Source organism: Ictalurus punctatus, chromosome 5 (genome assembly GCF_001660625.3).
Source record: "Ictalurus punctatus breed USDA103 chromosome 5, Coco_2.0, whole genome shotgun sequence".
Taxonomy (NCBI): Eukaryota; Metazoa; Chordata; class Actinopteri; order Siluriformes; family Ictaluridae; genus Ictalurus; species Ictalurus punctatus.
The window spans coordinates 3,287,750-3,315,309 of NC_030420.2; the positions used below are offsets into that span (position 1 = coordinate 3,287,750).

General features: G+C 42.8%; 1 long non-coding RNA gene across 1 annotated transcript; it reads left to right on the forward strand.

The window, feature by feature from the left end:
* The first annotated feature begins 241 nt into the window (after nt 1–241).
* LOC108265430 (uncharacterized) lies at nt 242–27,276 on the forward strand. The gene is made up of 3 exons (XR_008396404.1): nt 242–709; nt 3,187–4,195; nt 26,935–27,276. It is a non-coding gene; the product is annotated as an uncharacterized LOC108265430 (long non-coding RNA).
* Nucleotides 27,277–27,560: the final 284 nt, after the last annotated feature.

Here is a 27,560-nt window from a genome sequence, read left to right on the forward strand (position 1 = left end):
TTCAAAGATATGAGGCATAATTATCCAACGTAGAAATGACGTAAATGTCAAAATCCCTGTCATTCTAATTGCAGTAGATTTCAAATATTTTTTTTTTTTTTTTTTTAAACTACATTAAAAAGTTGTCATGGTTATACGGGGTGTCCCAAAAGTCTTCATACACAGGTTAAATGAACACTTTTTAGCAAAATATCTTCCCAAATTTTTCATGCTTAGTTTATATTACGTCGATTTAGGGGGGGGGGTTTGGACAGCCTTTAAGAACGCTTCTGACAAAAGACAGACGTATGGAAATCGTTCTCGTGGCTGGGAATCTCGGGAAGCTGTCGTTAGGTTGCGATTGACTTGAACAGGAAACACGGCGAGGAAGTGTAGAGGACCGACCGGGAAGAAGTGGACGTCACTGCGCTTTCTTTCTTGAAGGGTGCCAATAATTCTGGATTTGACCATAAACACCTGGATTGCGTTCTGCCTCATTTCTATCTGAATATAAAGGATAACTGTAACTCTAGCGCTTAATGGTTAACCGTGCTGTGGTTTTGTGTCACTGTTTTCCAGTCATGTGGTGCGACCGGTACAGACTTGCAGCCGACGGTGTTTTTGCGTCTCAGTCCAGCCCTGCTTGTTATTGGGGATTTCGTAAATCTGTGTTCCGATGATCCTGGAGCTGTAAGACAAGACTACGCAGGCGTGAAGGGTGTGTGAACGTGTAGGTACCTGTGTGTGTGTGTGTGTGTGTGTTGGCATTATATGCTGTATTAATTGTTTTTCAAAGGCTGATACACACCCGTGTGTGTGTGGGGGGGGTGCAGGTGCTGCTCAGCTTGTGACTCATGACTTACATGCTAGAGAGCTGCTGTATCACTTTCTCTCTCTCTCACACACACACACACACACACACACACACACACACACCATGTAGGGCAGAATACACACTCTGGCACATGTTGCACATCCATTTATGCTTGAAATGAATCACCCAGAGTATGTGTGTGTGTGTGTGTTGGCACTTTATGCTGTATTAATTGTTTTTAAAAGGCTGATACACACCTGTGTGTGCGTGTGTGTGTGTGTGTGTGTGTGTGTGTGTGTGTGTGTGTGTGTTGGCACTATATGCTGTATTAATTGTTTTTAAAAGGCTGATACACACCCGTATGTGCGTGTGTGTGTGTGTGTGTGTGTGTGTGTGTGTGTGTGTTGGCACTATATGCTGTATTAATTGTTTTTAAAAGGCTGATACACACCCGTGTGTGTGTGTGTGTGTGTGTGTGTGTGTGTGTGTGTGTGTGTGGGGTGTGTCAATGCAGGTGCTGCTTAGCTTGTGACTCATGACTTACAATCTAGAGAGCTGCTGTATCAATCTCACTCTCTCTCTCTCTCTCACACACACACACACACACACACGCACACACATGTACAGTAGGGCAGATACACACTCTGGCACATGTTGCACATCCATTTAAGCTTGACATGAATCACCCAGAGTGTGTGTGTGTGTGTGTGTGTGTGTGTGTGTGTGGCTGAAACAGGCCTGTAGCCCGGATTCCAGATAACATCCATGTGCTCTTTTGAACTTTATCATAGATTATACGTTGCGTTACGTGACTTTAAACATGAACCGGTATCCGCTGTAATCACTCAGCTCTGACTCAGACGCTTTGTTCGGCGGTGTGTTTAAACAGTCCGTACTGTGAAAGGTTGTTTTTTTTTTTTTTTTTTTAGACTTAAAGGTGCACTGGAGAAATCCTAAATCTGCATCTAGTGAAGTTTCCTCAGTTCACCAGGTGCCTTCATACACACTTTAATATACAGACCTGACATTTAGTACACTAGCATGTGATTTGGGACACAGCTGTGTAGTTCTATCAGTTTAGTATTTATTTATATTTGAATAAATGTGGCAATTAAACACTTTCCTCAAACACAAAACTCCACAACGGGGACAATCGGCAGAGTACGGCTGACCGCACCTTGGAACCGCTAAGGTTAAAAAAGCGCTATATAAGTGCAGACCATTTATGAAGAAATGAATTGTATCCAGTTTGATAAGTCAGGTGTATATTAGTATTCGTACCCTGAGTTTAACACGGCGCTGCTTCCAGCTGCGTCACTGGATCACAATCAGACACATCGCTTACACCAATTAACTCTACTCCTCTACTGCAGAATAATTACGCCTAATGAAGTAGAACCCTGACCGAGTCTGCATGTGTGTCTGTGTGTTGTTTGTGTGTGTGTGTGTGTGTGTGTGTGTGTGTGTGTGTGTGTGTGTGTGTGTGTGTGTGCACTTCTGCCATGTGGGAGATTTTCATAGACATTTATAAAAGCCCACACAGGAAACTATAAAACAGAGAGCAGGATTTTGCCAGAACTCCGAGTCAGCACGGGCCTGTTGGCCGTCTCGGTGAGCGCTGAGGCTACAGTACGACGGGTTCTGTTCATGCTTACACACACACACACACACACACACACACACACACACACACACAGACAGAGCAAAAAACTCTCTCTGACAACACACAGACCCACACTAATGTCTGAACGCTGTGCACGCCAGCAGAGAAACCCAGAAACACACTCGCTGTGTGCTTCCTCACTACACACCTAGCATGAGTACACATGCATGCATGGACTTGCAGGCACATAGTTAACACATCGTTGCGTGCGTATGTGTGAGTGTGTGTGTGTGTGTGTTTCCTCATTAAAAAAAAGAAACAAGACATGTGTCGTTATTAATTATCGATTATTATCGTGGTTTTTTTAAATCATGATTTCTGGTCTATATATATATATATATATACATATAGACACCGGAGTGTTGTTGAATTCTTGACTCTGATTGGTCAGAAGGTGTTGATTAATTTTTGTAACAGCAGCTCTGACAGTAGTGCGGCGGCAGCAAACTGAGGACTTTCCTGTGGTGGAAAACTATTACAGAGCACTGACACTGGAGACTCCTCAACACCAAAAACTTTCACATTTAAATAAACATCTACTTACAAAAGAAAAGAAAAAAAAAAAAACAGCTCACCACATCAACTATTCTACGGTTTTCGTTCTTGAACAAAAGCATCAAATTTGCAGCTTCACTACCCTCTGAGTTGCAGACCAATCAGAATTAAGATGTCGACATTCTTTTTTTTATGGTTCCTCTCTCTCTCTCTCTCTCTCTCCCATGTTCTCCAGCAGATCCTGCCATCTCTGAGAGGCTACATAAATAAATCCCACTTCCTCCATCTGTACAGGAAACGAGCATGGTGGCATTCTTCCATCCCAGCCCCCTTTCCCCCTTTTCCCATCTTGACATACACACACACACACTTGGGGCACCTCAAGTCTCGTTCCTGCTCCCAGACTAGCTGTATTAACCCCCCAATCAGCAGCCATCTGGAAACCTTCTTCTGACCAATCAGAATAATCTTTACCCAGAGATCTCCACAATAAACTAAACCTCCAAAACCTCAAGCCGCTCACATCAAGGGCCTAAACCACAGCACCGATTTTAAACGTAGAGTACGTAGGGAATAAGGAACGAGATACGAGCTGGAGAGGGGGGGGGATGATGCCTTTCATGAAGAGATCTATATACATACGCACACATGTTTACACTATCTACAGCATGTGAGGTATTTCTACTGACCTGTGTATTCATGTAGTCCAAAGCAGAGGCAGGACCAAGTCATTGTTTTGCAAATAACAAATTCTTAACTTCACTAATCTCGAGTAAAGTGCGCTTTAGCACGTTTACGTCCAGAGTAATGATCAGTGTAGTCAAATTACGCAAACCATGCAGGCTTTTTTTAAAATCGGTGGTCATCACTTTATAGACAAACCTTATAACTCAATGGAAACATATGGGGAATTGAAAGACGCGTGACTTTGACTATAAAGGTGCGTTCACGCGTCCAGCAACAAAGCGAATTCATTTTCAGTCATGTAAAGCCTATCCCAGGGGATTCGGGGCGTAAGGCGGGGGACACACTGGACGGGGTGCCATCACATATACACTCACACACCCATTCGCACACTACGGACAATTTGGAAACGTCAATTAGCCTACAGCGCACGTCTTCGGACTGGGCGAGGGAACTGGAGTACCTGGAGGAAACCCCGAAGCACGGGGAGAGCATACGAGCGGCGCACACACAGAAGGTGGAGGAGGTGGGACTCCAACCCGTAACCCTGAAGGTGCAAGGTAAACGTGCTAATCATAACATTTATTATTATTCTCTAACCCTAACCCTATACTCTACGACTTTAAATCCAGCGTCCATTCTCCAGCCTCTGGTTTCTTCCCCCCCAGCAGGCCCTTCTGAAGACGTGGCATTGGGTCTGAATTACGGATCACTCTGGGGGGAAAAAAATGTTGTTTATGCATCTTTGCTTTATTTAGCAAAACTCACTCAGTTTATGATTGGAAAAACTTGTGGCGCCGGCAGCCATTGTGATGCTAATTTTAAGCTCGAATTTGAGGTCGTTTTTTGTGGTGATACGCAACAGATGAAAGAAATTCGCCTGGAAATGAAAGATTTTCCTTCTCCGTGTGTGGACCGCTTCTTCAGGCACCTCCCTGGCTGCTCCGCTGAATGTGTCGCCTTTTTATCGGGATCGAATTTGGAACGGGTATGTGCCCGGATGTTTTGCAGATTTCCGGTCAATAAATGGAGGGGGTGTTTTCGGACGATCCCGGCTTCGTCTGATCTCTCTCCCTCTGACAGCTCAGCCCGGGATGAGATCGGATGCAAAGAACGTTCACACCTTCACGCTCCCTCTCACCTGGCCGTGTCCCGAATCAAATCAGACTCACGCCCTGTGATTGGCTCGTGCTGAACTGAACTGTCAGGCTAGAGTTTTGAACTTTCAGTCGTGTACAGTCTCGGCTACAACTTCTCAGATCTACAAATGTAGAAATCGTCATCTGCAGGGAATTTCGGGGCTCAAATCAAGCAATGTGAATTAAACGTGTAATAGGTCTTTTTTTTCTTCTTCAAGATTAGTTCTCTAAAAGTTAAGTAAGCGGATTCGATATTTGAATTATTATTATTATTTTTGAACTCCTTGAGCACATGTTCATGAAGCTCCAGCATCTATGAGCTATCATGACCTGTAGAGTAGGACTGACTATAATCATGACCGACAGGAGGCACGTCCAATCACAAAGAAGCATTCCAGATCAGAAGTCAGTTTTCCAAAGGGGTTTCTTCAGGCACTTAATAAACCTGTGCTCAGGCCACAGCTTAAAACTATATGTTTTATCCATCCGTCTTCTATACCGCTTATCCTTCTTCAGGGTCACGGGGAACCTGGAGCCTATCCCATGGAGCATCGGGCACGAGGCGGGGTACACCCTGGACAGGGTGCCAATCCATCGCAGGGCACAATCACATACACACTCACACACCCATTCATACACTACGGACACTTTGGACACGCCAATCAGCCTACCGTGCATGTCTTTGGACTGGGGGAGGAAACCGGAGTACCCGGAGGAAACCCCCGCAGCACGGGGAGAACATGCAAACTCCGCACACGCAGTGCCACGGTGGGAATCGAACCCCGGACCCTTGAGGTGTGAGGCGAACGTGCTAGCCACTAAGTTCTACAAATCTCCCAGGTTATTTCTACAAGTAAGAAATAAAAAATATCTATCGCACCTTTAAGTCAATACTGTAATATGCAGCAAAGTTTTCCTGACGCTCTGGCCGATTTTAAACCTAACGACGTGGACCACCAACATGGAATCAATCAGAACAAGCCGTGTCAATCATGTAGCGCCGTTTCATTTATTTTCATTTCTTTCGGCCAAAATTGTCTAAATTTTTCACTTTGAGATTTAAAGCACCCCATTTTTATATTTATTTTATTTTATTTTATTTTTTTATTTATTTATTACAATTTTCCTCCAAATGTCTTCAGAGGATCCTTCATAACCATACAAAGAACTCTTTAAGAACCTTTTTTGTAAAAAAAAAAAAAAAGGTCGTATGTAAAACATTGGGACAAATATGGAAGCTGTGGGAATATTAAACAGTACAGTGTTTTACAGGGTTCAGGGCGTAGCCTGGGTGTGTTTGTCTCGTGCTTTGCATCTCGTTTCATTCCTACGGAATGATCGCATTACTGAACCGCAAAGACGTCACACTCTTCCAATCGTTTTGCATTTTTTGTTCTATGTTTTGTTTTGCAAAACATAACTTTCCCTAAAGCGCCTGAACCGAACTCCAGGACTGAACTCCAGGCTACTGTATCTGACACGGCGGCACGGCTGTCGTACGGGGGAAGCGCGCGTGACCTCTCGTATAGCGGGCACGGGGAGATTGAGTGTCTCCATATGTGTGACCTTTTAGCAGCAGCAGGTCAGAGAGGGCTCACAGGAAGGAATGCAGGCCACATACTGTACAGTACGCACTGTCACATTCACTTACTGTAATGCTGCTAAGGCTGCCCGACTCCACTGGAAGCGGTTCTGCTCTGAATTAGCGACACACCCACCCCAGGTCCAAAAAAACCCCCCAAAACTGCCCTGCTTTTTTTTAATAAAGAATATCATTCAAATGAATCGACGTTTCATGCCCGAGTGGCATTTAGTCGAAGGAAGTAATTAAAAGCTTATATACGGCTTAAACACAACATAAATGCACTGTATTGTAGAATACACTCTTAGACATAACGGTTCTCCATAGGGTTCTTTAAGGTTCTAGCTTTTTAAGGGGTGCTGGGTAAAGAAATCCCAATCTGAGTCAAATATCAAGAACGGCAAGAACCACAGTTTGGAATCTAGAACAGAAGAACAGAATGGTTTACATATAATGTATGGAATACACTCTATGATCAAAAGTATGTGAACTCCTGACCATCACACCCATATGTGGTTCTTCCCCAAACTGTATCCACAAAGTTGAACTGTGAGGCCCAAACCGGTTCCAGCATGATGACGCCCCTGTGCACAAAGCGAGCTCCATGAAGACACGATGTGTTAAGGTTGGTGTGGAAGAACTCATGCATCCTGCACAGAGCCTTGACCTCAACCCCACTGAACACCCTTGGGATGAATTGGCACTGAAGCCTCTCTCTCTCTCTCTCTCTCTCTATATATATATATATATATATATATATATGTGTGTGTGTGTGTGTGTGTATGTTTATGCCTTGTGTAAACAGTTCAGGCTGGTGGTGGTGGTGTAATGGTGTGGGGAATCGTCTCAAACTGGTTCCCGTAACATGACAATCACCATACTTCAGTGGCCTCCTTAGTCACCAGATATGAATCCAGTAGTGCGTGTTGGGGATAAAATTCTGAAGCATGAATTATATAATGAAATCATATCTTATATGGAGCAGACATATTTCTAACACCTTGAGGAAAACATGGTGTGAAAAATGGAAGGAAAACCAAGCGCGTTAGTGTGGAGTATATAATAAAATGGCTGGTGGGTATACGTTAATGTCAAACAAATGTTCCACCAAATAACTAAATCTTAGTATTTAGGATTCTAATAGGTCTCTGGGTGAGGCCTTATTCCAGTCAGGTACAGCTGCTGGGTAAAACAGAAAAGTCACGCGCATTTCTCAATTCATTTATTTATATTCCTTACATACATTTCCTAATTTTAGAGCCCAATCTTCATAAAGGGTGTGGTTAAAAGCCTTTTTGACTGGCGGTATATTTATATAAAACGGGGGCTTGTTCCAAACATCAAACAGTGTGTGGTCTCGTTACTTGACCCGACCAACACGCTCTCACACCCAACTTTTCTCTGGCAGAAGCTTCCAGAACGCAACCGTTGCCCAAAGGTGGAGTCCCGAGAGTGAATGAGAAAACCGAATTTAGTCGGTCTGAAAATGTAAATAGGTCTCCGTGTCCAAAATAGCACACACCGAGCCAGAAATGTAATGAGGTGTGTTGGGTGTAGACGTTTTCCCCGCACCCATAACTCACGCCGGGTTTGATGTGTGGCTTCGCGGCTGCTACCGGGCGAGATGGAGCAGGGTGGTATCGTATGACCTGGCCGACTGAGCGGAGCGTGTGTACGTGTGTGTATGTGTGTACGTGTTCGTTTGAAGTGCACGGGCCCTTCTCGGTAGTGATCCTGACACTTTGGGTCCACGTTAGATCATGAGAATTAAACTGTCATCGGCGTGTCACGGAAGTTATGAGATCAGAGAGCGGAGCAGGCGAGGACTGAGCTGCTCTCTGGTGCGGTGTGAAAAACACCTGTCTGTCTTTGTTGATGATTAAATAGTTTTACGAGGTGACACGTGCGCTATGTAGCCCGGTGCAATCGCAAACGCTTGAAAATGAACGCTGTGGTACGTTATATTTGCGTGTGGATTGGGTCAAAAACATAAAGCCTGTTAGCAGGTGGTCGGTGAACTGCCAGTTCAGCTTGGACGTAGCAGTAGCAGCTAGCAAAATTAGCGTCGCGGCGGAACGCTCGCATAGCGGGTAGCGTTGCCGCATCATAGTCCCAGGGTCCGCGGTTTGAACCTGACCTCAGGTCACCGTCTGTGCTTCCGTCCATTTCTGTGATGTCCTCACACTTCCGAGAAAATCCCACATCAAGATACAAAAATAAAAGACTTACTTAATGACGTATTGCAATTTGAAAACGTTAACAAAACTTCCAGCTGAACGCCAAAACCTGTTGCCGGCCAATGAGATTATCTTCGTCGATGAGGTTGGAATTAACTTGACCGAAAGAAGGAGAAGGAGAAGGAGAAGGAGGGGGAACATAATTGGCCATCAGGCTATTATGAACGTCCCTGGCCAGCGATGAGGGAACGTCTCTATGTGCACGGCTATCAGCCAACGAGGGGTTCTCCACCGCCGTGCCATTCTTAGACCCTATAACACTATGCTCTTCTTGGGTTTCCTTGATGGTCTAAGAGAGCGTGTGTTCCAGCTTGGAACCAGCACAACCAGAGCAGCCTCGCTACGTTGTTGTTTGAGAAAAACGCTCATATAGGTTGTGTGTATATGAGTCGAGATGGCTGCTCTAACCTCTTGTTTAGTCTGTAAACAGTGTATGGAATGAACACATGACTAAGTGAAAAAAAAAAAAGAGACGACTCTCTCTCTCTCTCTCATACATACACACACGCTGAGCTTCGATGATGATGTTTTCCCAGAATCAGGCCGTTTCCGTAGAGATGTGGAGGAGTAAAACACGCTGATTTGTAAGAGCAACACTTCTTTCATGTGGGTTCTCTGTGGTTCGTATTACCGGCCTTCACTTTCGCTCTTAGCACTCCTACTCTACCTCCTTGTTCACCCTCTTGACTACTCCTCCTCCTTTCAGCTCTCAGTACACTTCACTCCCGCTCGTTATCTTCTTTTACACGATCCCTTGCTTCATTCAGTTATTCCTCGTCTCTCAGCCACTTTGTACCGTGGCTCTGGCTCGTGGGAAACGTGGGAACAGGAAGTAAATCATTTAAGTCCTAAAGATTAGATGCGTGTATGCGATATGTACGGAATACAACGTATTTTAAAGGGACGTTTTCCCGAACGTCTCCTTTAATCTTAAATGCTGGGCCGTCCTCGGTGTCTCGTTGGGGATTTTCTCAGCCCACGTGAACGTGTATTTGAGGTCATAAGTTTACGTACGCCTTGCAGAATCTGCAAAATGTCATTCGTTTTAAAAAAAAAAAAAAAAATAGGGACGATAAAAATAGCATTTTGTTTTTATTTAATTTTTTTTTTTTTAAAAAGGTTATTTCAAATAACAGATGTTTACATCTAGTCCACAAGACATAATAATAACTGAATTTACACAAACGAACCGGTTCGGAAGGTTACACACGCTCGATTCGTAATACTGTGTGTCGTTACCTGGATGATCAATGACTTTTCAAATGTCATGTGAGTGTTTTATTATTGTTGTTGTTGTTGTTATTATTATTGACGTGACTGCCGTATTGAAAAAAGACGTCGCAGCTGTTATTAAGTGTAAAATAGACCGTAGAGTCGGAGTAAGGGGACTTGATACCACTGACATACACTGGGTCTTGTGATTGAGGCAGAAGACAGGTGCAGAGAGGAGGGTGACATGGTGTGTGTGTGTGTGTGTGTGTGTGTGTGTGGCTGGACATTCCTGCAGCGGTGTTAGTGTACACTAAAGGCTGACGATCACATCATTGCTAAACTTATATGCTTATGGGAATTCTGTTATCAATCACTATTACTCACTCCGGTCTCCACTCACTTACAGTAAGTGAGGAAATCAGGGGAATTTGAGGATTTGAAGAGGAGTACACTTGTGGCAGATGTGTGTAGGGGCAACAACTCGTCGGCGCTTGACTTTTGAGGTTTAATTCCGTACGAGCAAAATCGTGACAAATGTGAGCTTACTTTAAAAGTGAATCGTAATAACATCACATTTTTATTTAGAAACTGTGGATTCCTGCTGTTTTAGCTTGTATAACGGGTGCTATCTGCCCTCTTCAACATGCACGAGCTCACAAACGTCCACGATTGGCCAGTATCTCTGTAAGCCCCTCCCACCCAGAGAATACGACCAATTGTGCTTGCAGTCTTGCTTGACTCATCAGCCCTTGTATTCCGTTTGAAAGAAAACTGAGTAACGTATGTAATGATAATACAACCACTAGAACACACTTACGTTACACGTAACGATTCATTTAGCATAACGTATGCATTATTACACGTAAACGTTGTAGATTATATACATCGGTAATAGTTTGTAAGGGAAATTAGACACCTAGCTACAAGCTAACCTAGCAAAAGGACAAAAAAAAAAGTTTCATCCTATTCCACCCCTGACCACACCCACTGATCTTTAGGTTTAGCTTATGTTTATGCTAACGTATTGAGTTCTCATCACGAAGGGTGTCGGGTGTGATTGGGGAGAGCTAATTGTGGGTGGGGATTGGCGCTGACTAAACAATTGGGTGGTGCATTAAAACTCTTCAGAATATTCACGGCTAACGCTACGTAGCTTCTGTAAGCTATCCTGGCAGGATTCCTGACAAAACATGACCTGTTTCAGTAGAATCATAAAACTACCTTTGTGCCTAATCCGCCTTTTAGAAAGGGCGTGTCTAAGTGTTAAAAGGCACGCCCACCAAACTGCCAAACATTTCCAGTAAGGCCAGTAAGTTACATTTAGCATTTAGCCTCTCAAGATTGCTCCTGTTTTTCACACCACTGGCGGCGTCTCATTGCCGAACTGAGCTAAATTGAGCGGGACGAAGACAATCGTGGGAAAACAAATAAACAGAAAATGTTCAGATGTTCCAAAACACACGGCGGTTCCGCACGAGGATAATTTTGGACGCTGGTTAACCTCAGACACCTCAGAGCGAGGTTTGGATCATGCGTAAGAACCCAAACACAGGCCGGTTGTTTGCGAAACGTGATAGCGCAGAGGTGGCTCCGCCGAGCCAGGGCTTTCTGAAGTGAGTTTAACAACCCGCTTTAATAAAGCAAAGACGAGGAACGGAGGAGAAATACGACCCGATACGGGTTTCGTTTAATACACTGTATAGTATTTTATGGATGACATGAGTGTGGGAGCATGTGAAAGGGAGGCAACGGATTGGGGAGGAAGCTATGTGTGTGTGTGGGGTGGGGGGTGGAATAAAGCTCGTGTTCACACACACACAGTTTTATCATTCTGTGACCTGGTTTTCATCAAATTTACACGGTCAGTACTTCCACGCAGCCTGGAGAATTCCTCAACTAACCCGAGTTCCTCAGGGTTACCTCAGAGCTGGTTCAAATAAACAAAACATGGACGCCTCGATCTTTTGTTAGCAACAAGCTAGCCAGTGCACTCTGTGACCCTGCCTGTACAGCGTGCATGGACTCGCACCTCACAGGACTTGTTAAAGTGGACGTTTATCGGCAGCGTTCGATGCGAGTCAGGTAAAACGATTCGGAAACTCGTCAGGGCGTTGAGAACGTAGAGGGCAGCCAAGACGTTGGGAAAAGAAAAGTCGACGGACCGCAAAGATGAGACAGATCGGAGACTTGTCTGTTCGCAGCAGAGATGAGAGAGATTAAATAAAAAATCTCTCTGTAAATCATTAGAACTGTTTCTTCTACATGCAGATACAGGCTGAGAGCTTCAGTTAGCGTTCACAGACAACATCCCCTGGTCTTTTTTGTTCTTGGCCGATTGAAGTAGAACCCGATGTGGTCTTTTTCTGTCGTAGCCCATCCGCCGCAAGGGTGACATGTTGTGCATTTTGAGATGCTTTTCTGCTCATCACGGTTGTAAAGAGTGCTTACTTGAGTTAGCGTAAATTTTCTTTTGCCAGAGCCATATCTTCCTGCAGTTCTCACCTGGTGACCTACTGACGCTAAGCAGGGTTGAGCCCGGACAGTACCCGGATGGGAAGGAGAAAACTAAGGTTGCTGCTGGAAGTGGTATTAGTGAGGCCAGCAGGGGGCGCTCACGATGTGGTCTGTATGGGTCCTAATGCTCCAGTATATTGACAATATAGGGGACACGACTATAAAAACAGCACCGTCTTTCGGATGAGACGTTAAACCGAGGTCCTTACTCTCTGTCGTCATTAAAAATCCCAGGACACATATAGTAAAAGAGTAAGGGTATAACCCCAGAGTCCTGGCGAAATTCTCCCATTGGCCCTTCTCTATCACGGCCCCCTAATAATCCCCATATCTGAATTGGCTACATCACTCTCTCCTCTCCACTAATATCTGGTGTGTGGTGGGAGTTCTGGCGCTCTATGGCTGCCGTCGCATCATCCAGTTGGACACTACACACTAGTAGGGGTTCAGGAGATCCCCGTCCACCCCAATACTATCTAAAGTGCTTTGAGTGTCTAGAAAAGCGCTTCATAAATGTAACCGTAATCTCCGTCTGCAGAACTACCGCTCACTGGATGTTTTTTTGTTCTTCGCGCCGCTCTGTGCAAACTCCAGAGACTGTTCATGATAATGCCAGGAAATCAGGAGGTTCTAAAATACTCAAACCAGCCCGGTCCAACATGGTCACTGAGATGGTGTTTTTCTCCATTCCGATGTTTGAGGTGACGCTCCTGTCCTGTCTTTGCACGATTTTATGCACTGCTGCAACATGATTGGCTGATTGAATAATTGCATGAATGTATAAAGTGTCCTGGGGTGTGGTTTGTGTGTGTGTGTGTGTGTGTGTGTGTGTATACACCGTGAGTGCTCTCTGTCTCTGAGGCTTTGAAATGAGGCCTGATAATATATCGATGTTATTTATATGTATGACCCGGCGCTCTCCCTTGCGCCTCTGCTCCAACTCTAATATTGTCATTCCTGTGCAGTAGTCGGTATTTTTAGCTATGACGGCCTTTTATACATGTGTGTGTGTGTGTGTGTGTGTGTGTGTCTGATGAGGTGAGATTTACGAGGTGATGGAGTGTGTTTTTACAGCTCTGTGGTGTTCACTGTCCAACTGCTGGCTGTCTTTGAAGTGTCATACGCGTGTGTATGTAAATACAGTGTGTGTGTGTGTGTGTGTGTGTGTGTGTGTGTGTGTGTGTGTATGAATGGGTATGCAGTAAAATGAGGTGTGTGGAGCCACAGAGCCAGACAAGGAAGATCTGGGGACGCACTTTGCGCTGACTGAAATTAGCCAGACACGCACACACACACACACACACACACACACACACACACACACACACACACACACACACAGATGCCTTGTCACCTCTAAGCCACTTTGAGTTGAACTGTGAATCTAATCACCTGACTCACAGATCACCTGACCTACATTACATTACTGGCTACACACCAAATGCTAGAAGTCATGCCACAGGCCTGTTAGGGAGAGTTAGGGTCATAATTATTGGCACCCTTCAAGACAACAATCAAAACATTACACACAGGACTTTTTGTGTAATTCTCCATAAATTTCCTGTAATATAAAAATCATTCTCATAAACACAAATCTATTGTTGCTTTTGACTGTTTCCTGTTTCCTTACGGTATATTTATAGGGAGTTTATATAAAGATAATTCGATAATACGATATTCTGACAATCGGAAAATTTATATGAAAAAAGATTCATATAATAATACATTCAATTTTAACTTCGAAAGGGGGACTAAGCGAATAAGTGCAGGGGGTGTACTGTTCTGCACCTGGGGCTCTGCCTCATCCGATTTTGAGGACTTGAAGGTGTGTGAGCTGTGTGTGTGTGAGCTGTGTGTGTGTGTGTGTGTGCTCAGATTGGCCTGGGCTTATAGGAGGCCAATTAATAAATTAATGCTTTCGTATTCGTCCAGCTCCAGCATTCCATACAAGGCAGGAACATGAAAGCATTACACACACACTCACACACACTCACACACACACACACACACACTCACACACAGCAAAGGGTCAAATTGAGGCAAGACTGCAATAACAAACAACGGCTGATTGGGCGTGACTGTGACCGCACCTCCTCCTCACAGAAAGAGACAGCCCTTTCCTACACAAACATGCTTATGTGTGTACATGTGTTTAGTTTTTTAATGTAACTCCCTACAGCTGAGATCCTTTTCTTGATCAGTTTTGGTGTCACAATAATCAGCATATCATTTTCACATGACTGAGTAAAGCATTTAAACATCACGTACCTCTTAACTGTGTAGCATTCAGGAAGTTATTAGCCAGTTCATTCATCACTATAATCCAGAGTGGGTTATAGCCCAGGGCTTCAGGCAGTTGTTGTTGTTGTTGTTGTTTTACTTTGTTAAAGTGTTGGAAATCTTTGTTAGTTATTATTGAGGTTTTTTTTTTTTTTATCATTACTAACCGGACTGCTCACTTTTTGAACGGGTTTAATCTATAAACATTATTCATTAGGATCTATTGTGTTCAGAAATTTCAGCAGAATAGCTCTACTAATTTGCAAAAATAAAAATTATTATTACTATTATTTCCGGTGTAACAAAACAAACTTTTTTTTTACACAAGGGGGGGGGGCACAAATTTTTAAGGCATCGTGAAACCAAAACACACTTCCACTTAGCCAGTGAGGGAGAAACTGCTGAGCTGAGATCTACTGGCAAGACTGGAAATGCCTCTATTTACATACAGGAAGTGTGTGTGTGTGTGTGTGTGTGTGTGTGTGTGTGTGTGTGGGTGTTGTGCTTCCATGTGTCTGGCACATTTGGATTTAAGTGTTTAGTGCATTTCTTTGGTGACTGCCATCTTTCAGTGCATTCACCGGACCCACTGACCCAGACTCTCTCTATCTTTGTCTCTCTCTCTCTCTCTCTCTCTCTTTTATATATATATATATATATATATATATATATATATATATATATATATATATATACACACACAAACACACACACACACAAGGAATGTGACCCTAATTCACTGCCTAACGTACTTAAAGTCTGAGATTCGTTACAGTTAACTGATCGTCTGTCCTCAGTCCTATATCTGTCACATCTGTTCAAAGAACCGACCACACACACACACACACACACACACACACACACACAGACACACACACACAGGGAGAGAAAATGTACCTGTCAGAGTTGAACCTGGAAACTACTGTTCCAGAAGCCCCAGAACATTAACCAGATAAACTTAAGAATAAAATTACAGCTGTTTTATATGAACTAAAATATTCTTCGGAATTAATTAACATTAACAAAACAAGCTTCAGCGATAGAAATGTTTTCCGAATGGTTATTGTGGGTGTATTTTATTTTTTACCCATGGATTAAACATCGGTTACTTCAGGCGTTAGTTAAAAAATGTATAATAGCAGTGGATCTAGAGTCTCTCTGAACTGGGCCACTTTACTGAACATTATGTGTATATATATATATATTAGAAATTCTTGAATTCTTGAATTAGAAATTCTACATATTTATTACTTTTTAAACCTATTATTAATCCTGTTCTTATAGCTATTATTATATCATTATTATTATTCTATTTTTACGCCATACACACGCAGTGTTTATCTACACGTTATATACGCAGTGCTTGGGGTTTTTTTTTTTTTTGTACTATTCCATACTTTTATACACGTTCCAGTTCGCTAATTCGATCAGTCAAGTGGCTGATATTCCAAGAGTGCGTCATCATCAGCCTACACGAGGTGTCAACATTACAGTAACTGCCTGTTAAATTACTGCCAGGACCATAGAGTCGTCCTTTCAGTCATATTTCTACAGCGTCTGGTAACTACTACACGGTAAAACATTGTTGACTAGTTTACTGTAAGTCTCCGGCGGATGGCCAGCAGTGTTTATAGTTCTCCTGCAGGAAGCTGACACTGTAATTACTATATAATTACTACACGTTTCAGCCGGTGTGTTCCAGTAACGTCGGGATTTTCTGACAGGACGTCTCTGACGATTCGAGCGAGTTAAATAATCAGTGTTTGTGCCAGTTCGGCTCATAAACATGTCTCACGCGCTGTAGTTCTGACAACATCTGAGTCACTTATCCTACGTTACAGCGCCGGCTTCGTCTAGAATTCCGAGACGTCACAGCAGACGTCGAATTAAAAATGGCACAAGCTGCCCCAAAGTGTTTTATTCCTCCTACACTACAGCAATTCATCAATTATTCCCAATGTCATGTATTAACGATTGACACAAGTTGTAGCTTTTATCCATTTACAGTTACATTTAATGTCGCTGAAGGTCTGGGAGACAGTTCCTGTTAGTTCCATGTAGGTTTATAGCTATAAACTGTAGAGGGAGAGAGAGAGAAAGACTCCCGCAAAGACAGAAACACAAACAATGCGCTCCAACTATATACGATTCATGCATGCACTCCCTGTAAATCGCTATAGAAACGAACTAACTCTTCTGACCAATCAGATTCAAGAATTCAGCAGAATTCAGTATATCATATAACCGATTATCGGCAGAAGTTTGGGGTGGGGAGGGGGGGGGGGGGGGTAGTGATTGTGTAGTTCTTTTTATAAGGAAAAAGTAAAAAGGAAAGTACGAGGAAAAAAAAAAAAAGTAATTGAAGCCTTTGAGTTTCTGTGTTCGAGAAATGCCCACTTTCTGACACGGCAGCTTTCCACACACATGACTTATGACCGCTTTAATCCTAAATCTGGCAGGCAAAAACTGTCAGACTGTGCATGGCGTTGACTCTGAAAGTGTGTGTGTGTGTGTGTGTGTGTGTGTGTGTGTGTGTGGAGTCAAAAGGATTTCTGTACTGTGGTTCAAACTCGTATAATTTCTTGCCAAGTTGTAGAAGTGGGTCAGTGTGTATTCTCTCTCGCTCTTTCTTTACACACACACACACACACACACACACACACATACACAGACCACATTACTATGACACCTGTACAAACATGGAGGTAGAGCCAAACTGAGAGAGAGAGAGAAAGAGTGAGAGCGAGATAGACTCCCACAAAGACAGAAAGACACACAATGTGCTCCATCTACATGCAATTCATATTCAAATACAAACAAAAAATACGAAATCATTCGTTTCTGTTTCCTACGAACGTAACGTGCGTCAGCCCGACTCTGAAACCGCGGACACGATGCACGATAGGCGTGGTGAGCGTGCTGCTGTGGAGGTGATCGTAAAGATATAACGTACGAGTTTGGATTTAAGATCCGTGTCGTTACAGGCAGATTTATCATTTATGCAGTTTACACTAAAGTCAGCCGCGCTCACGCCGAAGTTCCCAGAGTTCACGTTAAAATTCTTTCGCAAGAAATATGCCGTGAGTTTACCGTATAAAACAAAACGTCGCACTCGGCAATTATTATTACAGAACGCCTTTTATGGCAAAGAGTAATATTTAAAAACGAAGGCGAATAAAAATAACGCATCGTGTGATTGCCTTGCGAATCTATAAATACCGCAACGTTTCTACGTATCAGGCGCTGGACATCACTGCGAGTGCACGTTGACTCTATTACGTCGGGTAAATAAAACCAGCACGTTAGTCAGACGTCACAAAACAGACGTGGGTCAGGCCATTCATTCGGAGAAGATCTGAAAATGATTCTTTTCCTATAACAGCACGTCCTGAAGTGTTCTATTCCTCTTATACCACAGCAATTCGTCAGTGGTTACCTTTTTAAAAAATAAAACCTTATTGCCGATTGATACGTTGTACTTTGTATCCATTTACAGTTACATTTAATGGTGTGGAATGTCTGGGAGACAGTTCCTGTTTAGTTCCACGTAGGAGTCACGGTTCAAAGTACAGACGGAAGCAAGCGCAGATTCTTAAACATTTAATAACAGACAAACATACGAAGCACTCTACAACAGGGAAACAAAAGACTGTGGCAAAGACAAAACGTGAATCAGGTGCAGGTGGTCATGTGACAATGAAGCAGTGGCTGTTGGGAACTGTAGTTCCGAGTTCCCTTACTGGTTTCATGACAGACGTGTTCACGATAGACGTGTCGTGATGCCGTGGTGGATTGTGAGAGTTCAGGACTGAATCGGGCTCTGACTCTCACACGACGCTATATAAAAGCGTCAAACAAGACCCATATGAACAAAATTTGAGTGTATACAGGATACAAACATGCTGAGAAATCAACGCGATACAAAACGATGTCGATGCGCATCGACGGATTTCGCCTTTACCGCAGCTTTAAAGTCGCTTTGAGAACGCCGTGTCGGTTAACATGACCGAAAGGCGGGTATTAAATCCGTGTACGCCCTTTTCCACCGTTTGAAAACAAAACTAGAATCGTATTAAAGCGTCTCAAAGTAATCACGGCCGTCGCGTAAAACGGCAAAGAAAACATCCGCCGAGGTTATGACTGGACATCAGGACAGTTCCGCGTATTTTCCGTCACATCTTCGCAGCTCGGTATCTGAAGAGACGCGAAAGAAAATGAACGCGTTCGGGGGAAAAAAAAAAAAACGCGACATTACGTCTACGCTCTTTTAGTTTTCCTCCATGATGTATTTTGGACGTGTTTACAACGGGTCTCGTCGACTCGTTGTATCGGTTTTATACTTGACGTGAAGATCAGGTGGTGTCTACGAGTTTGTCTTTGCTACGTCGGCGTTATAACGATAGAAGGAAATTTACAGAAGAAAGCAAACACAACTTAGCTGATCACGACATTCGGGGTGAACGAGGGGAAATTGCGTATATGTAAGTTTTAGGTGGATTGTTTCTTTAATCAGTGACCCTTTTACAGTTGTGTGTGTGTGTGTGTAGGTCATTGCTGGCAGCCTGGAGATATTTTCCCTCTAGTGCAGTGTCAGTAAGTCACCGTCGCCTCTGTTTATTTGAGCAATCGTCCCTCCAGTCTCATTACCGAGCCAGGGGGAAGGAACAATAATAAACCACTGTATTTAAGTGTGTGTGTGTGTGTGTGTGCGGTGAGGATGGAGTCTGGGAAGTGTCTTAATGCCAGTAGCCATCCCTCTTTGAGTTAATGTCAGCCACTTATAACACTCTTGCTCCCCCCCCCGTTGAACAATATTTACCGCGGTGCTGAAAAGCCCAGGCGGCTGTGCGCGAACGAGAAGTTTTAACGCAGCCGTTCATTGCTCTGGGAAAAGAAGAAACGAAAAGGCGCACTTCTTTTTCTTTTCTTTCTCGGGTTGGAGAGTTCGGATCCGGCGCGTTGACTGATGTCGGTTTGTGCCTAAGAGGGATAAGTCAGTGTGTAAACTCATTTAATGAGCTTTAGCACTGCGTTTAAACATGTCCGCCTTAATGCTGATGTATTACATGCTCCCCCATATATTCTACACACAAACACACACACGCACATGCTCACACATGCACCATTAGTTATGAAGGAGAGTAAACAACCTGTTTGGATTCTCCTAAGTTTCAGCGGGTGAATAAATTAGAGGAGACTTGTAAAGACCGAGCAGCTGTTTGCCGTCCGCTCGTTTTCAGTCATGTTTATGGTGGAAAATGTTTCTGACGAGCCGCCTTCTTATTAATTTACTCGCTCTCATAAAACATTAAGCCTCCCTCTCGCTCGCTCTCTCGGGCATCTCTGTAGCAAACACATCGCTCACAAATGTAAGCTCTTTTATCATGGGAAAGCTATAAAGCGACGGCCAGTAAAGTGGCCACGTAAAGCCATTTCCATCAGCGGTGTTTAATCAAGGGCCTTTTATTTCTAAAATAGAGATGATGATATTGCTTGTTTTACTCTCCACTAGCTAATGTCTGGAGAAGGACTCGTATTTACGCAATCCAAATATAGTCGACTAGCCGAGACGTGTTTAAGGTCTGAGCTTTGTTTCTTGAGTTTTTGCGTCGGAGCCACGAGGCTACTGTAGCTAACAAGTAATGGACGTTTATTTCACCCAAAATCTTAGCTCGTTGCTGTATATCCGTTCACGATACTGTTTAATTCGCAAGTTTTATTAGCTAAAGCACATAACGATTAAGTCGAATTGTTTACTTGGTCCGGTTTGATTACTTGTTTTTCACACAAGCCGTTTTTTTTTTTTTTTTTTTTGTAGTTTCCAAAGTTGGTAAAAGTTGATATTTTCAGAAAACTGTCACGTGACGTCACGCGATTTATTTTTTTTAACCTCCTGACCAATCAGTATCAAGTTTGGGGTCAAGTGTGGTAGTGGTGGCTTGACAATTAAGGGTCTGGGTTACTGATCGCAAGGTCGGGGGTTCAAGCCCCAGCACTGCCTGATTCTGGGTTACTGATCACAAGGTCGGGGGTTCAAGCCCCAGCACTGCCTGATTCTGGGTTACTGATCACAAGGTCGGGGGTTCAAGCCCCAGCGCTGTCTTATTCTGGGTTACTGATCACAAGGTCGCAAGGTTGGGGGTTCAAGCCCCAGCACTGCCTGGCTCTGAGTTACTGATTGGAAGGTCGAGGGTTCAAGCCCCAGCGCTGCCTGGTTCTGGGTTACTGATCACAAGGTCACAAGGTCGGGGGTTCAAGCCCCAGCACTGCCAAGCTTTGAGCAAGGCACTTAACCCTCTCTACTCCAGGGGTGCCGTATCATATCTGACCCTATGCTCTGATCCCAACTTCCTAACATGCTGGGATATGTGAAAAAAGAATTTCACTGTGCTCTAATGTATATGTGACTAATAAAGACATTAGAGCACAGTGAAATTCTTTTTTCACATATCATGTTGGACAAAGTGTGGTGAAAAAAACGAGTCTTTTTAGCGAGGGAATAAATAGATTTGTGACATGCCGACTAGAAAATATTTCCTTGGCGATATTCCAGTGTTGCAGTGTAAGCATAATAAGACATACGTGACGTGACGTCCCACTTTAACTGTGGTTGAGTTTCTGCCTCTAAAGCTACAGCGAAAGCAAACAACCTCATCATTAAACCAATCTGCATTACTGATAATAACAAACCTGTGGTGATACAAATGGCCGCAATCACTTTAATTGGACAGCTGTGTTTCTGACTCAGCAGTTCCTAATTCACCTGTCCAAACACACACACACACGCACACACACTTACACATACTAACTGGCTAAACAGAGCTGTGTTGGTTCAACAGGGTGTTTGAGTCAGTAGGCCTCTCGCTTTTTCCAAAGCACAATCAGCTATCTGTTCTCTAAACACCTCAATACAGGGTTCGTAACAGGAGGAAAATCAGCAATAAGATGCTGGAGGCAGGAATTCTGGGTAATTACTGTATGTCAAGAGAGTGAACACGGTAAACTAGCAGCCATTTTGTTTTCCGTGGAAGAGTGCCACAGAGTCGTTCATTTTGGAGGCCGAAAGGGAAATCTCGAGCCATGTGTGAAGACACAGAGAAAAAGCTTCAATTTTTTATTATTATTTTTAAATCTACAGTTTATACCGTCAGAGTCTGACGATCAGATTGAAGGTCTGATTTTACAGTGCATGCTCAGCCGTCATGCCAGTTTACATACTTCCATGTACTGTATTTATCAGTCCAATGTGAAAACTTTGTGAGGTTCACAGCATCCCATCATTACTGAAACCAGGCCTAGTATGTATAACGCCCGAGTCCAGTACAGCTGTCCGTGTACATCGACGTGGCTTGTATGGAAAATACCATACATCATTTTGTCTGGGGGTTTTTTCACAATTTTTTCAATATGTATTATTGTATATGAATGTGATATATGCCATTGGAAATAAATAAGAAAAAATAGCACTGAACTAAATGCGCCTCCGCTGTATTTCCTCAGATCAGTGAAAAACACTAAGGCCCATTTCAGAGAAGACTGGGTTTTAACAGTCTGAAACTGTCTAAAGTGCTACATCACACACACACACACACACACACACACTCGCATACATGTGCCAGGTTTGAGCTGGCAAGTTACGCAGAACCGTTGGGCATAACGATTAATTATCTGTTACGGCAAACAGACTCACAAGCGATTCCCGTACATCCATTTATTCGAGCCACCTCACCTACTACCGTCTCTGCTGAATTGAACACACACACACACACACACACTCGTCACGTTGTGAAACGGTTCATTTTTCATATTTAATGTATTAGCTTCAGTACTAAAGCCTAATAATTTCCTATACATTCCTAAGTCCTTTGACTTCCAGCAACCTGCCTAAAGACAGCGTGACTCGTTTCCCACGATGCATTTTAATAGAGTTCAGGTTTACACCATCTGGCCAAGACGGCCACCCTGGGCTTTCTGTTTATAGCTTTATGTAAAACTCTCAGGCCGCATGAATAAAATGAACAGAGAGCAAAAAATTTCTGTCCCCACAACACCACACAAGCACAAACACATGGCGATTTGACTGAGCCCAGATTTGCGCACATAACAAAGACCCATTCAGGTTACACACAGAGAGACTTCATGACCGGCATCACAGTTACGGAGAGATTAAAAACGGAGCGGAGCGAAGAACCTCGGTTCCGCAGAGCTGCTTCTTTTCAGGACTAACAGACGAATCTGTGTTTCGCGTCACTGAAAGTACGAGCAGTGAACCTGGCACTCCACGAACGATGCTGCTGCCATGACTGATCTAAAACCTGATTTGACGACAAAAAGCTAAGCTAATAAAACAGTAAAGATCCAGCTTGCAGCTAATCCCATTTGCCTGTTATATTTTTCCAGCCTGAAAGATTACCTTGGCTCACCGTCAATTCAGCTGAGCTAATAAAACAATTGCACATCACTGTCGTGCCAAATTACAACAGATATTTCACCGTTCAGACAGGGTCTATTATATAAGACTGATGGCTTATCCGAACATACAAAAACAGAGGTGTGTGGTTTTTTTGGGGGGTTTTTTTTGTGGTACTTCTGCACATCTTGACTAACTTGCAATATATTACAGTGTTCAGCAATACTGTTATCGTGGCCATTACTCCAATGTTCCAATTGGCAGGGTTTATACATAAACTGACTCAAAACACTACGTTCAAATGTTTCTGAGTAGACACCAGGTCCTCAAAGGTAGTGTTAAGATTGCAAACAAGGAGGTAATGTCTTGAATCCTGTTAGTGTTAGCAGTGAAGGTTGTAAACACTGAAAATCCTCTCGAAAATCCTGTCAGATTAGCTCATGTTAGCATCCTAGCTTAGAATTTCTTCACTGAAATTTTCTCATACCGACATGTGGTATCCTACTTGCTAGCGGTAGCAGTGAAGATTTTTTATTTTTTTTTTAAATATAGCTTTAATATTCCTTACAAAATTCCTGTCAAGTAAGCTCATGTTATATGATGTTAGCTGATGTTAGCTAGAATGATATATATTTTTTAAAATCTCTCAGAAATCCTGTCAGGTTACCTCAACTAGCTAGCTGGTGTTATCAGTGGATATTATGAAGACTTATGAATGACTTAAATTTCCTCTCAGAAATCCTCTCAGGTTAGCTGATGTTAGCTATCTAGCGGGTGTTACCAGTGAATATTATGAATGTTTATATTAACAATTAGTTAAAATTCGTATCAAAAATCAAGTTAACTGATGTTAGCTAGCTGGCTAGTAATTGTAATGTAACCTATGAACATGTATAAAATTTTCTTTCAGAAATCCTGTCAAGTTAGCTCATCTAAACTAGCTAGCTGATGTTAGCAGTGAATGTATGAACATTTATGAATAGGATTTAAAATTACTCTCAGAAATTATGTCAGGTTAGTTGTGATAACCTAGCTAACTAGCATTATCAGTTAAAATTATGAATGTATCTAATCATTTCTCTTATACATCCTGTCAGGGTTTCCTTGTTAGCAAGCTAGCTGGAGATTAAGAACACTCATGAATATGATCTTAGTTGATGTTAGCCAGTTGGATAGCATTACCAGTGAAAACTATCAGCATGCATAAAAATTTCTCTCAGATATTGTTAAGTTAGCTTATCTTAGCTAGCTAGCTGATGTCACCAGTGTGTATTATTAATATTACGAGTGATATTCTACATTAGGCTTTCTGATATGCCATAAGTAACGGCAAAACTCCCTCAAACGGTGTAGTTTGAGACAATGTCTAGCTGTGTATGACATGGGCAACGACAAAGGTAGAATGAGTAGTGTGTGTACTATAAGATTCAGAGGTCTTAATTGATAAAGTCCGTCAAACATATTTGACATATTTCACAGGGCACACGCACCAGTGCTGATTATGTTGATTAGACCATAAATCATTTAGACTTTATGCCATAATTAAACTTATCCAGCAGGTCTTAGCTAGCATAAGCCACAACTTTAGCGCCATTAATCACTGTAATTGCCTGAAGCCGCTGGAGGCCATATGGTAGCTGTAGCGCTATGAGCAGTGAAAGTGCCAGGTTGTGTGTGTATGTTTGCTGACTGACAGAGTTTTGCTTAAGCAGGTACAGGCTTCTATCATGAAGTTGCCTATGGCTCTGGCTTTTGAGTAAAATGCCAATTATCCCCGGCACTAAAAAACAAAACTGCGAACACCTCGCTATCTTGTTCAGCCGTGCTCCTTTTATCCTCGCTGACGATTTATGTAAATGCTACGTTGCAGCTCTGGGAGTTTTTTTTTTTGACTGTGTACTCAGAGACCCTGAAGGAAAAAAAAAAAACAGAAATAATGTGTATTTATTTAGTATCTTATCACAAAGATGTTATTGTTCATATTCCTCACCCCCTCATCCACACGCACAAACATGCAGCTTTATGGTGTTTATTTTTGGGCGAGTGTACCCCCCCCCTCCGTGGGTTTTGTAAGAGCGAGTGGCAGCTGCTCGAGGGTTGTGACAGTGTTGTGATGAATGTGTAGGGTAAGTGTTTCTGGCGAGAACCCCATTACAGCCTGAGAGCTGGAGAAAGCGTCTTTTCTTTAGAGCTTTACCACACCGGGCAACTCGAAACTCTGCAACCAGCTTCCAGTGGTCCAGGAGAACATTTCACTCCAACCTCCTATGGTGAAATTCAACCTCGAACCGCAGTGTGCTGCCTGACCACGAAAATGAGCTGAGTTTGTGTTTCTTAGCTAATTGTGGGAAGACTGTATATTCTTAATTAGATAGATGTGAGCAAGCTGTCAAATAAAATATCCGATTTTTTTTTCAAGTGGGCTAAATGCTGCATGTTTAGTAGTTAAAATCCTTCTTGTTTCATTTGAACATGTTTTTTTTTTTTTGGGGGGGGGGGGGGGGGGATAAAAAATATACTGATACTGTTTTGGGATAAAGACGCAAGTGATGACCATAAAATCAGATCTTTTGCAACAAATTGGAGTCAGAAGAAGATGGGGGAAAAAATCTGAGCTTTTCTAAGAAACCAAATATCCAAACAGTGTTGAGTGGAAACCAGATGTTAAAGGGTTTATAGTGCACACTCTTGCAAAATGGTTCCTAAGCAGTTCTTTGGATGTCAACGGTCTGAACTTTCTAAAGAGGTTCTACCCGGTACTTTTTTCTTCTTCTTCTTCTTCTTTTTTTTTTTTAAAGTAAACTATTTGTTGTAAGATTTTACAAAATGGAGAACCTTTAAATGTTCTTCCAGATGGGCAAACCTTTAGATGTTTATGAAGTTGTGCTTACTCCACCACAAAAAGTTGACCTTTTTGTCAAACTAAAGTGCGCCACTGTCCCCACTTTGCACTAATGTTTCTAAAAGTATATGATGTTTGTCACCATGTGATGTGATGATTACAGGAGTATGTGTGGTGAAAATAACTTAACTGTGCGTAGACAAATTAACGATCTCATAATGTGCCCACTTTGCAACAAGGTCCACACAAAGCACAATGTTTCTTTCGTCCCCATAATGTGATATATACCTAAATGTGTGTATAAAATGGATGCTGCCCCACGTTGCACAAACGCCAGGCAAAGTTACTTGAAACAGATTATAATAAGGTTCTCTACTAATGACTAGAAGGTTGAGCCAGAAAGGCACTGTCGGTTCCTTAAATAAGGTTAGATTGTGTACTGTCTCACTTCACCACATACTTTCTGGTCAGTCACCTTTCATCTTCAGAAGCCATATTATCTGTGTGGGACCGGCTCCGTAGTTTGCGTCCCTTCAGAGTCAGTCATCCAGGGCTGATGGGTGTTGAGTTACCCAGTTGGAGCAGCTGGGTTAAGGGTGGAGGCAGCTTGCGGTTTTCCGTCCCATTCTCTTTGAAAGAAGATATTGTAGATGCAGCTAACTGTGGATGTCAAAGATATAGGGTAAAGGCTACAGCGTGGCTTGGGTGACCTAGCATTATTTAGCATGCTCTCGTCAGCTTCTATTTAATAGATAACCTGACTTCAGAGAGCACTGCAGATGAATACACCAAGCTAATGGAGTGTTTGGGGTTCAGAGTGAGCGCTGACAGATGAGATATTAGTCAACAGAGGATCCTCGAACATGGCAATGCCTCGCTCAGATGATAGTCATGTCTAAATTCATTTTTCTATCTCACTTTGATCCTCAGTATTTACTAAGCCCACGCATCATCTCCACACTGTGGGAGCAGACATCTCCCGGAAGAGCACTGACAGAGTGTTGATTGGACACTTTTCGTTGATCTTACCTCTCTCGAACCCTGACACCTCCTTAAAGTGTTTTTTTTTTTTTTTCTCTCCAGAAAGTTCCCCTGGAAGATGAGTCCCCTTTCCCCATGTACAATATTTGATCTGGCGGCATGGTGGATGTGGAAAAAAATCTGGGAGGTTCTATATCGCTGTGCTCAGCTGCATCGGCCGTGTTTGATTTGGCTGCCGGCGCTAAAAGATGAGCGGCAGAAGAGCCAGGATGTTTTGAGGATCAGATGCCGGTCTCTGCAGTCCGGGTGGAGAATGTCCAAACAACCACTTGCTATTGGCACCTCTTCAAAAGAACATCAAGATAAAACGAAAGAAAATAGGAGGTGTTCTAGTGGTCTGATTTTATATATATATATATATATATATATATATATATATATATATATATATATATATATATATATATATATATATATAAAACAATAGGGCATTCATTCAATTGTGTAATCAAAATAGTAATACTTTACTATAACTGTTATACAATTTAGTACAGAGAGCATAAATAAAGTATTGTTTTCCAATAGAGCCAAGAGGCCTTGAGAATTAGACACAGAACTTTAGAGTCAGGGTGGGAATGGCAGGAATCTCCCATCATGCACTTCTCCCTATAACAGAAGGAAGACACATAGATATATAAAGAAAGAGGAGGGATTGGGGTACACTTCGA